The sequence below is a fragment of the Brienomyrus brachyistius genome, unplaced genomic scaffold (genome assembly GCF_023856365.1).
Source record: "Brienomyrus brachyistius isolate T26 unplaced genomic scaffold, BBRACH_0.4 scaffold54, whole genome shotgun sequence".
NCBI lineage: Eukaryota > Metazoa > Chordata > Actinopteri > Osteoglossiformes > Mormyridae > Brienomyrus > Brienomyrus brachyistius.
In genome coordinates, this window is record NW_026042329.1 from 2,204,272 (window position 1) to 2,215,748 (window position 11,477).

General features: G+C 47.9%; 1 long non-coding RNA gene across 2 annotated transcripts in view; it reads left to right on the forward strand.

The window, feature by feature from the left end:
* LOC125724089 (uncharacterized) overlaps nucleotides 1-11,477 on the forward strand; it is a 273,241-nt gene that overhangs the window by 261,265 nt on the left and 499 nt on the right. The gene's annotated exons all lie outside the window — the stretch shown is intronic.

Genomic DNA, 11,477 nt, shown 5'->3' on the forward strand with positions numbered 1-11,477 from the left:
TCTTTATTGGATACAGGAAACACACGCTTGGGAAACTTATGCGCTGGTCTTGACTTGGGCCGTCTGCGTTTCAGCAGGGGAACCTGACCTATAAAAACAAGCCAGTTTGTGCACAGTTTCCCTGATACGCAGAACAACAGCGAAAAACAACACTGGAAAGGTTCATGTGCATCAAATATAGCAGCCCACTCAATCCAAAAGCTGGCATCAACAACTGACTATTAAGTCAAATCCTTTACATATCTTACACTTTCCATAAGTTACATTATTTACTCACTCTCAAGGTACCGAAACTAAGATTTCTGCTTTTCATGATTACTACTGCGTTTCCCCGAAAATAAGTCCTAGCATGACTTTTTCAGGATGCTCGTAATATAAGCCCTACTCCAAAAATACGTCCTAGTTATTGTCCCATGGATTGTACGGTAACTAAAAGGGGTGCGATTATACTACGATAAGGCTACATGGACAAGAGGCGCTCATTTAAGGACAGAGCTATTGCTAAACATGACAGATTGGGGCCACTGGTTCTACAGGAAACTGAGTTGTGAGATATTCAGGACGGAATTTGGAGCTTGGAGATTTATGATGATGTTCCAGAAGAAGATGACATGACGACTTTATTTGAATAAACGTATACAGTACACAGTAGATTTTTGTTCATGAATTAATGCACCATTAAATTGGAACATATTTTTCTACATGGAAAGACATGTTTTTGAATAAATGTGGATTTTTGTTCATGAATACCGGTAAATGTACTGTAGTCTGTTATACTTGGGAAAATAAGACATCCCCTTAAAGTGATTGGGGCCACCCGACATCCTTTGTCAGCACTTAACTCCAGCAAGCACTTAGCCAGATGTCTGAAATGTGGCACAGAGAAACTAGATATATGCGATATATTCATGAGTTCACGCCTTACACATATATCTAGTGAAATTTGGTGTGGACGTGCTGGACACCTGCCTGATGAAGTGTGCAAAGTTTCATGAGTTCACACCTTACATGACATATTTGGTGGACTTTTGAATTTAAGTTCTTAATGTACAGAAATGGGAAAAAGGGTAAGCTTACTTCAGGGGATCTCACAGCTGAACCGTACAACCTAGGGGTCTGAAACTTGGCACAGACAAGCTAGATGCATGGCCAAACAGCACTCTGAAGTCCCATGGATGTAGCCCTCATCATTGGCCTGCAAAGTACATTAATGTGCCTTGACCCTGAGTTCTGTAAGCTAGAGGGCTGAATTTGCTGTGCACATACTAGGGCCATAGCCAAGCATGCCTGCAAAGTTTGGAGTCGGCAACGTTAAGTGAATAGAGACACCCCACCTGTCATTTGACAGTATATAACTCCAAGTAGGAGTGATGCAGGAAGACGGTTCAAAGTGTTCCTGAAACTAGACAGTCTGCTTTTTAATCCCATCTAGATATGTCCATTAAAACTATGCCTTCTTCATGTCAAACCAGCACGTTTATTGGTGTGTGGGAGCAATGACCAAGGGGATGATCGACTGTAGGGCTGAAGAATACATCAAGGCCCCTCAACCTGATGTAGAAAGATGGTTCCCAGGCCAACTACTTGAGTCGCTCCACATCAGAAATCATGATGCTGTGCTTTGATGTTTGTGTTTGTGTACGTGTGTTTGAATAAAAGCGAGTTGAGTTTCATCAGTGTCTGATGGTACTTCTTCATCTTCCATAAGGGTAACTAGACAAGTGGCAGTGTCAAGCTGTTTGGTGACAAATTATTGTGAGGTGTAAATTATTAAAATCTCCCATTTGTCAGGTCATAGGTCCTGGTGGGGTAAAGCTAGATGTCTGAAATTTGCTGAGGACACAGTAGACAAATATCAGGTCATGAATGCAGAGCTCATGGATACCTTTTAGTGATGGCCTGGCCTACCTTAGGTCTCTAGAGGACAGGTAGGTACCTGAGAGCTGGGCCATACAAGGCAAAGGTCTGAAATTTGCTGAGGACACAGTAGATACATGCCAGAATAAGCAGATAAGGAATTATGAGCGTATAGAAACCTATTAACTATTTGTGGAGATCATCATAGTCACCAATACAGTCAATGGGCCCCAACATTCCTGAGGACAAATATAATCACCTGAGTGGTCCATCGAGGTGCAACGGGAGCTATTCAGGAGGAAAAATATCATTGGCTGATGTAAAGCGATTGGGGCATACCCACCTATCGTTTGTCAGGCCATGGGTCCAGGTGGGGTATAGCTAGATGTCTGAAATTAGCTGGAGAAACACTAGACAGATGTCAGAATAGGTGTGTAATGCCTCAGGAGTCCAGTCCTATCAATGGTGTGCTGAAATTACTATATTCACCAATGTAGTCAGTGGAGCCCTGCCATTCCGGAAGGCGATGTGTCTCGAGTTATTTTATATAACGTTTCCAAAATGACAATATTCAAATTCAAAGGGGCAACGAAAAGGTGAAAATAGTTAAATTTCTATCAAAAAAAAGACAAAAAGTTGGAATTGTAAGCCAATTGTAATTGGTGGTAATAACATTGAAATCCATTGACAATTAAAGCTCATTAGCGCTTAAGACTTTAAAGGCGTCATTTCTCTTTTGGAATACCCCACAGCTAGTCAAATAAAATCGCTAAAATATCCCATGATTCAACAGGTTTCTTATGCAGATAGGCAGCAAACACAAGGAATTCATAATCAGCCTCGAATATATAAATGGCCTGCTGTGGCGGCGCGCTTATTTCTACCTCGGAGGCGACATCTGGGCTGTGTTTGCGGTGGGGATCAATTCAAAGCTCCGTAGCTTTCTGGCGAGCTGTATCCTAACGTCTAACCATTCCAAAAGCAAAATATAAATCGAAACGTATTCCGTTTACTGAATCTAACACACTAAACAAAGTCGTAACACTTGCGCTAGCTAATGTAAGTTTCATTTATATACATCCCAAGAATGGATGTACTGTTATGCATTTTGAGCTGTCATCCCTCAAAATGACCTTACAAGTAGTGCGTGTTTACAGAACATGTTCAATATGTATATATATGTGTGTGTGTTTGCATGTGTAATATCCATATAATCCTAAAAGTCAATCAGGTATCATCATTGCCTGTGCATTCGTTTTATTAAGTCTACATTTCTGCCTTTTGCTATTCATTGAAATGCTATGCCTTGGCTCGCAAAATAAGCACGTTTTGTTAGGGTCAGAAAAAGTATGGCATATTCAGCCATCAATATATGTTTTTATGAGAGGTCTGGGCCCCTGTTGGATAGGAAACCACAATTTAGCATACTTTCATAGCATATTTCCTACTTTTGAACAGCCTGTTGTTTCACCCTATGGCCCCAAATTAGGGTTTGGGTCAGCAAAAGTATGGCATTTTCAGGCATCAGCATGTGTTTTTATGACAAGACTATACTCACATAGGATACCAAACCACAGCTTAGCATGTTTTAGTAGCATATTTCCTACTTGTCAACAGCCTGAAGTATTACCCTAAGGCCCCAAATTCGTGTTAGGGTTAGCAAACTGAGGCTAGGTTTAGGGTTAGAAAAAACATGGCATTTTCAGACGTCAGCATCTGTTTTTATGACAGTTCTGCTTCCCCGTAAATGGGGTTAGGGTTAGGGTTAGGGTTAATGTGCTCCTAGTGAAGCATCCTCTTGCAGTTCATTGAATGCAGATGTCGTCTGGCCTTCTGTCCTTTCCCCTGTCTCATTTCGTCTCTACGATGTAGCGATACGTGACGAGATGCCCTAAAGGTGCTATATGAAAATGAATTAACATCGCTGCAATATTTATACGTCGTTCCAGAAAGAAGATCGATGATGTCTCATGTGGGAGGCAAAATGGCAGGCTAATGTAAAAGCCCTGCATGAGCTTAGATGCTTGGAGCCCCAACCTCCAATGGTCAGTGAATTGGACAGCTTACAACTGGTGTCTAGCAGTGAGGAGGAGGAGGAGTGTTACGTCCCCTGGCTAGTCTAGGGGGTTGAAGGGACGAACATAAAGATAGATAGTGAAGGAGGAGCCAAGATGGTAAATCTAAAAGGTTTATTTAATGCAAGTGACAAGATTTGGGTTCAGACTGAGGTATAACTTCAGGGAGAGCCAAGGCCAACATAACAAACAAAACATCCCTAATGTAAAAATAAAATAAACCTACCTAACTCCAAAGAAAACAAAATACGCAACCTATAACCATAACCTACCTAACACATAAACAGGAGAAAACAGGATGTCAAAACAAAAGGCAGCTCTCCCCTACAAGCAGTCTGAACAAGCACATACAAGTCACAAAGGCATACAAGCCGGCACAGGTATGGCAACCAAAATGGCCTGAGGGCCCAGAAACACAGCAACCTAGGCCTTAAGTAGTGCTCTGCTAATTAACAATTAGCTGGACTCCGAGCAGCATCCAATCAGGACAGAGGAGGTGGAGCCTAGACAAAACAAAGTCAGTAGGGAGAAGAGACATCCTCCTGGGGGATGTAACAAGGAGGGAGGAGCCAACGATGCCAGTGATGTAAATGAAGCTCCTCAGCAAACGAGGGAACCGAATCGAGTCTGACGCCTGTGCCGGCAAAGCCACCGAATGCGCTTCAAGATCCGGGAAACCAGTGACTGCCAGAAGGCTGCTTGGTCCCAGAGTTTTTAGAAAAAGAATGAATAGATTTTGTTTTTCCCCCAAGGTTGTTTAAAAAGAGATGAGGCATTAACGCTGCTGAAAAAGAAAAGAGGAACACTTAAGGGAAAAAGTGGCTTGTGACAGTCCACTTCAAGGTCGTAATCAAAATCTTAAAATTTAATAAAGTTGTCTTCTACAGAGCCCAGGAGGGGAAAAAAAGAGAAACATTTGCGAGATCCTGCAAAACATTAATGACTGTGCCATGTCCGTTTGAAATACAAAACATTTATATCTTTATTTAGATTCATGTCTAATATTTATAATATTAATATTTATCGACTATTAAGTATGAACGTAAACGATCCAGAAGTCCACTTACGTGTGCTTTAAGCATTAAACTTTGAGGGACAATGTACACCATGTAACTGTCATATCGTGTTCTTGTACGCACACATGGATTGGTACTGTAATGAACGAATCTGGGCGTGGTCATTCGCTGCCATGTTAATGGGGAACACCGGTGATTAGGATTGGGGTGGGGGAGGGAGAGTTATAAAGAGGATGCCTATGTGGGAGGGGGGGGGGGAAGAGAAAAGGTCTTTCTTTGGTCTTGTAGGGAAACTGGGGGAGTTGGAGTAGCTGTCAGTCTGTGGGAAAAGGAACCGTGGTGTGTCCGTCGCCGGTGGTAGACTGGCCGCGGATGAAGTTATAGTTAGTTATGGGGGGGGATAATGCTTTCAGGAAGATAGCGGTTTAAAGGGCTGGCAGCGAAGTACAGCGGGGAGACGAACCCCGTGGACTGAGAGACCTCAACTTCTTTTCCCTGGAGAAAGCGGGGGGGGCCAGGTGTGCCTCTTTCCAGGGGAGTAACCGCTTTTAATGGTGTAATTTTGGAATGAATGAGCGTATGTTTGTGTATGAATTTTATCCCCGGATTGCGGTCGTGAGTAGGAGGGCGGGGTTAGAAGGTGCATCGGGAATGATTTGTTTGCTGTGTGTAAGGGTTTGCACGGGCGTTGTGATTTAAGTTTGCTGTGCTGTATATTTGGATTCTGAGTGGCGTGGGGGGAACTGTGGTTGTATCATTCCTAGTGAGATGAAGTTAGCCCTCGGGAAGGGGTTGTAATCCGGGGAATATTTAATAAAGATCTTCCTATATTTTGGTGTCCTTATTTGGTTGGACCTTCCCAGCCTCTTTAAATTAAAAAGGTGGTGGCAGCGAACTTCGACAAGTGCGCCCTGGTAGCCCACTTGTTACAGTACTATGTCTCCGCGATGCTTGAAAATCCATCGGCAACCATCTCTGTGTTGCAGAAACATCGCTACCGAACATTTGATTCCATATTCCCCCTGTCACGATCACGCCGGAGATACGCTGCGATCGTGCGGGTAAAGCGAGCAAGGAGCAGGCAGACAGGCGAATACGGGAAATACTGGGGATTTATTATATAAACAGGGAGCGGGAAACATGGGACCACAGCTAACTACAATGACGGACAAGGGGAACAGGTCAGACCAGGACTTAAATACACAAAGACTAATCAAAGGAAGCGGACACAGCAGGAAACGATCAGGGTAGTGCACGTGGGTAATCAGGGGGCGTGGCACACACGAGGAGCGGACGAGCAGGGCATGACACCCCCGATGTCTGCGCCATGTATTTCAACAGCGACGCGATGTTAATGTGATCACTACCTTTAGCCCACTGTTATTTACCTTGATTATGTTATTATACTGGGCAGGTCAGGCCGGGGGAGCAGGCGCTGATGTAGCGCATCACCGCACCAACCACATGTCGAAACTGCTGGTGATCCTGGCCGGCGACCCCCCCCCCCCCAGGCAGACACACGGTTCAGTCCCACTCTTATTACTGCATATAAAAGTTATTATAATTGGTCACTAGTAATTTTCAGTAACTTGCACAAGGCTGCTGACTAGTAACGTTACCCGCTGGCTGAATCCGAAATAGCTGTAGTGCTACGATGCTGAATTGTTACAGGGACTGTGATAAATGCAAATGCAGACCCCTCTATTCTGGTTTCGTTAAAAATCAGATGTTTTTACTCAGATTTCATGCATTTGCTGATGTGCTCTTTATACTAAGCCAAGTTTTCCTAAAAGCAGATTTTTTAATATCAAAAATAGAGCAGCACATTGAATTGTAATGCCTGTATCTTGAAACGTAGCGTGTTGCCAGACTCTCCGATACACAGCAATATGGTCCATACAGAGGAGATGAGGAACATGCAGTCTACTAAGTCAGGAAGTTACCTTTTGTTAGGTGGCTACGTTTACGTGCCTTGACGCATTTAAGATATTTTCATGTAAACAGATTAATCGCGGAGCTCATTTATAAAGGCTTCGTGTGACTGAAAAAGACGAGAAGCATTCACACAAACATTTATAGGGAGATTTTGGGATTTACAAAGAAAAACGTTTTATGAAAAAGACACAAATCTTGTGAACGAGGTTGAAAGAGATGCTGTTTCAACAGAATCCTGTAGAGGGCACTGTGTATGCTAAATCGAAGGCTCCAGGAATGTATTCGACATCCATCCATCCATTTTCCAAACCGCTTATCCTACTGGGTTCCAGATAAGGACTACGGAGCCTATACTGGAGGCAATGGGCACGAGGCAGGGAACAGAGGGGAGCCCGTGGGAAACCCAGCGGGCGACGGGTGGCAGCCGGAGGGGCCGCAGGCGGCCGGGAGGCCGGAGCCGGAGGGGATCTCGGAGGGGCCGAGGAGACAGGGCGAGGGACCCGCGGAGGGGCCAGGGAGGGAGCAGGAGGGAGCACCAGGGAAGGGGACGAGGGAGCTGGAAGGGGCCAGGGCGAAGGTAAGGCGAGGGGGGGAGCCGCTGCAGGCGGCGACGTCCTCCGACGGGCCGAAGGTGGGGGCCCCGCAGGCGACCGACCAGGACCCGGAGAGGGGAGCGAGGCGGGGCGACGAGGCATCGGAGGGGGACCCGCAGGCGACAGCCGACCCGGAGGGCCAGGAACCGCAGGCGCCCCCCGAGCCCCAGCGCAGGCGACAGAGGGCGAGCCAGGGTGCAGGGTGGGCGGGACCCCCGTCCTGCGTCCCCTCCCCTTACGGGACACAGACATTACGACCCTCGGTCGGGGTCGAGTTCGCCAGAGCGAGGGACAAGGGGTCACAGGAGCGGGGCCAGGAGCGGGGCCAGGGACAGGAGCGGGGCCAGGGACAGGAGCGGGGCCAGGGACAGGGTCAACAGGCAGAGGGAGCGCCTCTGGAGCTGCTGCAGGGCGGTCAGGGACAGGAGCGCGGTCAGGGACAGGAGCGCGGTCAGGGACAGGACGCAGAGGGGGCGCCGGCCCGGGAGCTGCAGGCGGCTGCAGAGGGGGCGCCGGCCCGGGAGCTGCAGGCGGCTGCAGAGGGGGCGCCGGCCCGGGAGCTGCAGGCGGCTGCAGAGGGGGCGCCGGCCCGGGAGCTGCAGGCGGCTGCAGAGGGGGCGCCGGCCCGGGAGCTGCAGCAGGCAGCGAAGGCGGCTGCGCAGGCAGCGGCGGCCGCACGGGAGCGGGGTCCGCCGGCAATGGCGGCTGCACGGGAGCGGGGTCCGCCGGCAGCGAAGGCGGCTGCGCAGGCAGCGGCGGCCGCACGGGAGCGAAGGCGGCTGCGCAGGCAGCGGCCGCCGCACGGGAGCGAAGGCGGCTGCGCAGGCAGCGGCGGCCGCACGGGAGCGGGGTCCGCCGGCAATGGCGGCTGCACGGGAGCGGGGTCCGCCGGCAGCGAAGGCGGCTGCGCAGGCAGCGGCGGCCGCACGGGAGCGAAGGCGGCTGCGCAGGCAGCGGCGGCCGCACGGGAGCGAAGGCGGCTGCGCAGGCAGCGGCGGCCGCACGGGAGCGGGGTCCGCCGGCAGCGGCGGCCGCACGGGAGCGGGGTCCGCCGGCAGCAACGGCCGCACGGGAGCGGGGTCCGCCGGCAGCAACGGAGGGAGGTCCTCCGTACTGGCGATCGCCGGTCTCCTCCGTCTCCCTCGCTGGCGCCTGGCGGTGCCGGGAGGCGGCGCGATGTCCGCGAAAACGGACGGCGGAAGAAAGGCTTCCGGCTCCGGGTAGAGGAAGGGCTCCTCGTCCTCACTGGAGAGCCAGTATTTCCACGCGGGATCGGGGTCGCGTGTGGTCAGTCCCCGGGCTGGAGGTAGGGCGGGTACCTCCCTCTCGTCCTCCGTCGGGAGCCAAATCCTGGAGAGCGAGCATGCGCCGAGACGGATCGTCCCCTGCGGGACTCTCCGTCTCCTCCGCTTCTTTTGGTCTGTCATTCTGTCACGGGATGGCTCGCGATCGCCTGGTGAGCGGGCAGAGAGGCGAACGAGCGGAAGCAGGCACACAGGCAAGATTCGGGAAAACAGGATTTACTCAGCAACAGGCACGGACAAACACTGGGTAACATCAATGACAGACAATGCTAACAGGTAAGACCAGGACTTAAAACCAGACAAGACTAATCAAAGTAATCAGATACAGCGGGGTACAATCAGGGAAATACACGTGGGAAGGCAGGGGGCGTGGCACACACGAGGAGCGGACGAGCCGGGCATGACAGATGGCAGCGTGAGACGATTGCACAGATTTACCTGAGCTATGCACTGCGCCGGGTTGTACAAGAGGCAGAGATTGTTGGTGGTAGATTTCTTAGGCATAAACCCAGACTGCTCCGGTCACTGACAGGCAAGCAAGTGATCACAGATCCTGTTCAGGATGACCCTAGCAAGGACCTTACCCTGCAGGCACTGAGAGCAGTGTTATACCCCTGTAGTTGCCACAATGCAGGCGATCACCCTTCCCTTTCCAGATAAGGACTACAAGTCCCGTTTTCCAGTCAGTTTGGATGACGCATGACTCCCAAATGGAAGCAAAGATTGCCTGCAATACCAGGAGGACAGCCTTACCACCAGCCTGAGTGCCTGTCCTCCCCTCCCCTCCCCTCCCCTCCCCATGGAATGCTAATGGTAGCTGCTTTTTGGCAGCTGAGGTTGTACCATGAGTGCACATATGGGGGTGGTTCGGTGTTTTTTCTCCGGAAGTTTTTGCGTATGTTGGTGAACATCCTGCCTGGACGCCGGCCACTGTGATGGTATACATGAATAGGGTGAATGGAACGATATATGTGGACTTTCAGAGTGTGTATGTGAATGTGTGTGTGTGTGTGTACGGGTTTGTATTTACCGCATTTGTGAGGAACAAACATCCCAACAATGTGTCAAAACTGGTTACTTTTTAGCGTGTGGGAACTTTTTTCAGCTCTTCGCAATATAATCTTCAATTTTACAAAAATCTATGAATGCAATCAAACAATGAATTTAGCCAAAAGTCTTATATGTTGTTTGGTTACTTATGGTTCAGGTTAGAGCTGGATAAAAGATACGGTTACCTTAATTAGGATTAGGGGTTTGCCCAGAGGAATGACAGTGATAGTCAGTCCTGTGACTGTGAAAGGACAGTTTACATGCGTGTCACACGTGTGTCACAGTAACTGGACACAACTGTGATAATTTGTATGCTTTTGGAGACAAAAATGTCTGTGTTTGTGTCACCAGAGGGATAAATTTCCCTGTTTTCATGTGTGTCACCGTCTGTAAGTGTATCACAGATGTGAGAGAAATGCTTGTGCATATAGGCTGTAAACCCTCATGCATTTCAGTCTCTGTAAGTGTTTCGTTCCGGCTGCTGTCAGACGCAGCATAATCGGACTCAGACCCGGGATGGTTGGATTGTCAGGGGTGATTTATTAACAAAGAGCACAAACAGGAAAGAACAGAACAGAAAAGGAGAATGAAACACTGATGCAGAGCCGAAGCCGGCGTGGTGGCTGCCACAGGATCGATTCCTCCCCCCTTAGCCGGGGACTCACCTTATACACCCACCCCCAGGGGAACAAGTGCACCACGTCTAAATTAGACAGGGGGGAGAGAAACAAACACGCCGCCAGCAGAGGCAGCAGCACAGAATGTGGAGCTCGTCACTAGAGGGAGTAAGAATCCACCTTCCTATTGTGTTCAGGGGTATATCTGTATTACTGCAGTGCCACTGTGAGTGTATTGTGGGTTATATTGTGGCTGATGATCTTATTCCTAAACTGTGTGGAATAAAAAAGGAACTATATATATATATATATATATATATATATATATATATATATATATATATATATATATATACAGTACTGTGCAAAAGTCATAGGCAGTCACATAAACTTTTAAAAATGATCTCCATGTTTATTTAAACCTATGATGTTATGTCTGTCAAACTGTGTTTGCCCTTAACCATTTCAAAATCTCTCCTAAAGTCACCCCAGTTTTGGCAGTATTTTCATTATACTCATGTTTAGGTTTAGGTTTAGGAACCATATTGGTGTTCATCTAGCCATCCAACAAGATATCAGTAACTTTTTGGAGAACATAGGAAATTTCTTTTAGTTTTTTTGTTTTACACATAATTTGCATATGTTCTAATATTAAATTTTGTTTTTCATACTGAGAAAATATACATTTACTACCCAGCTTTACACATTTCCTATGACTGCCTATGACTTTTGCACAGTACAGTATATATCTCAGGATTCCTAATGAAACAGGATTTATGTGTTTTTTTCTGATAAATGGTAATCACCTACACTACTTCACTGATGGTCAGATGCTTTTCTGTTGTTGTACTAACGTGATTTATTAAGATTTTATGTTATTTATGTTAGCATATATTACTTAGTTAATATATGATTAATTTGATTGCATTATCCTTACTAAGTTACCTCAGGACCGCTGTACTGTAGGTTTTGAGTTAATAAAATGTCTGGGTCGCCGCTGCGATATCAGGCTGCTGCGCTCAGTGAGCAG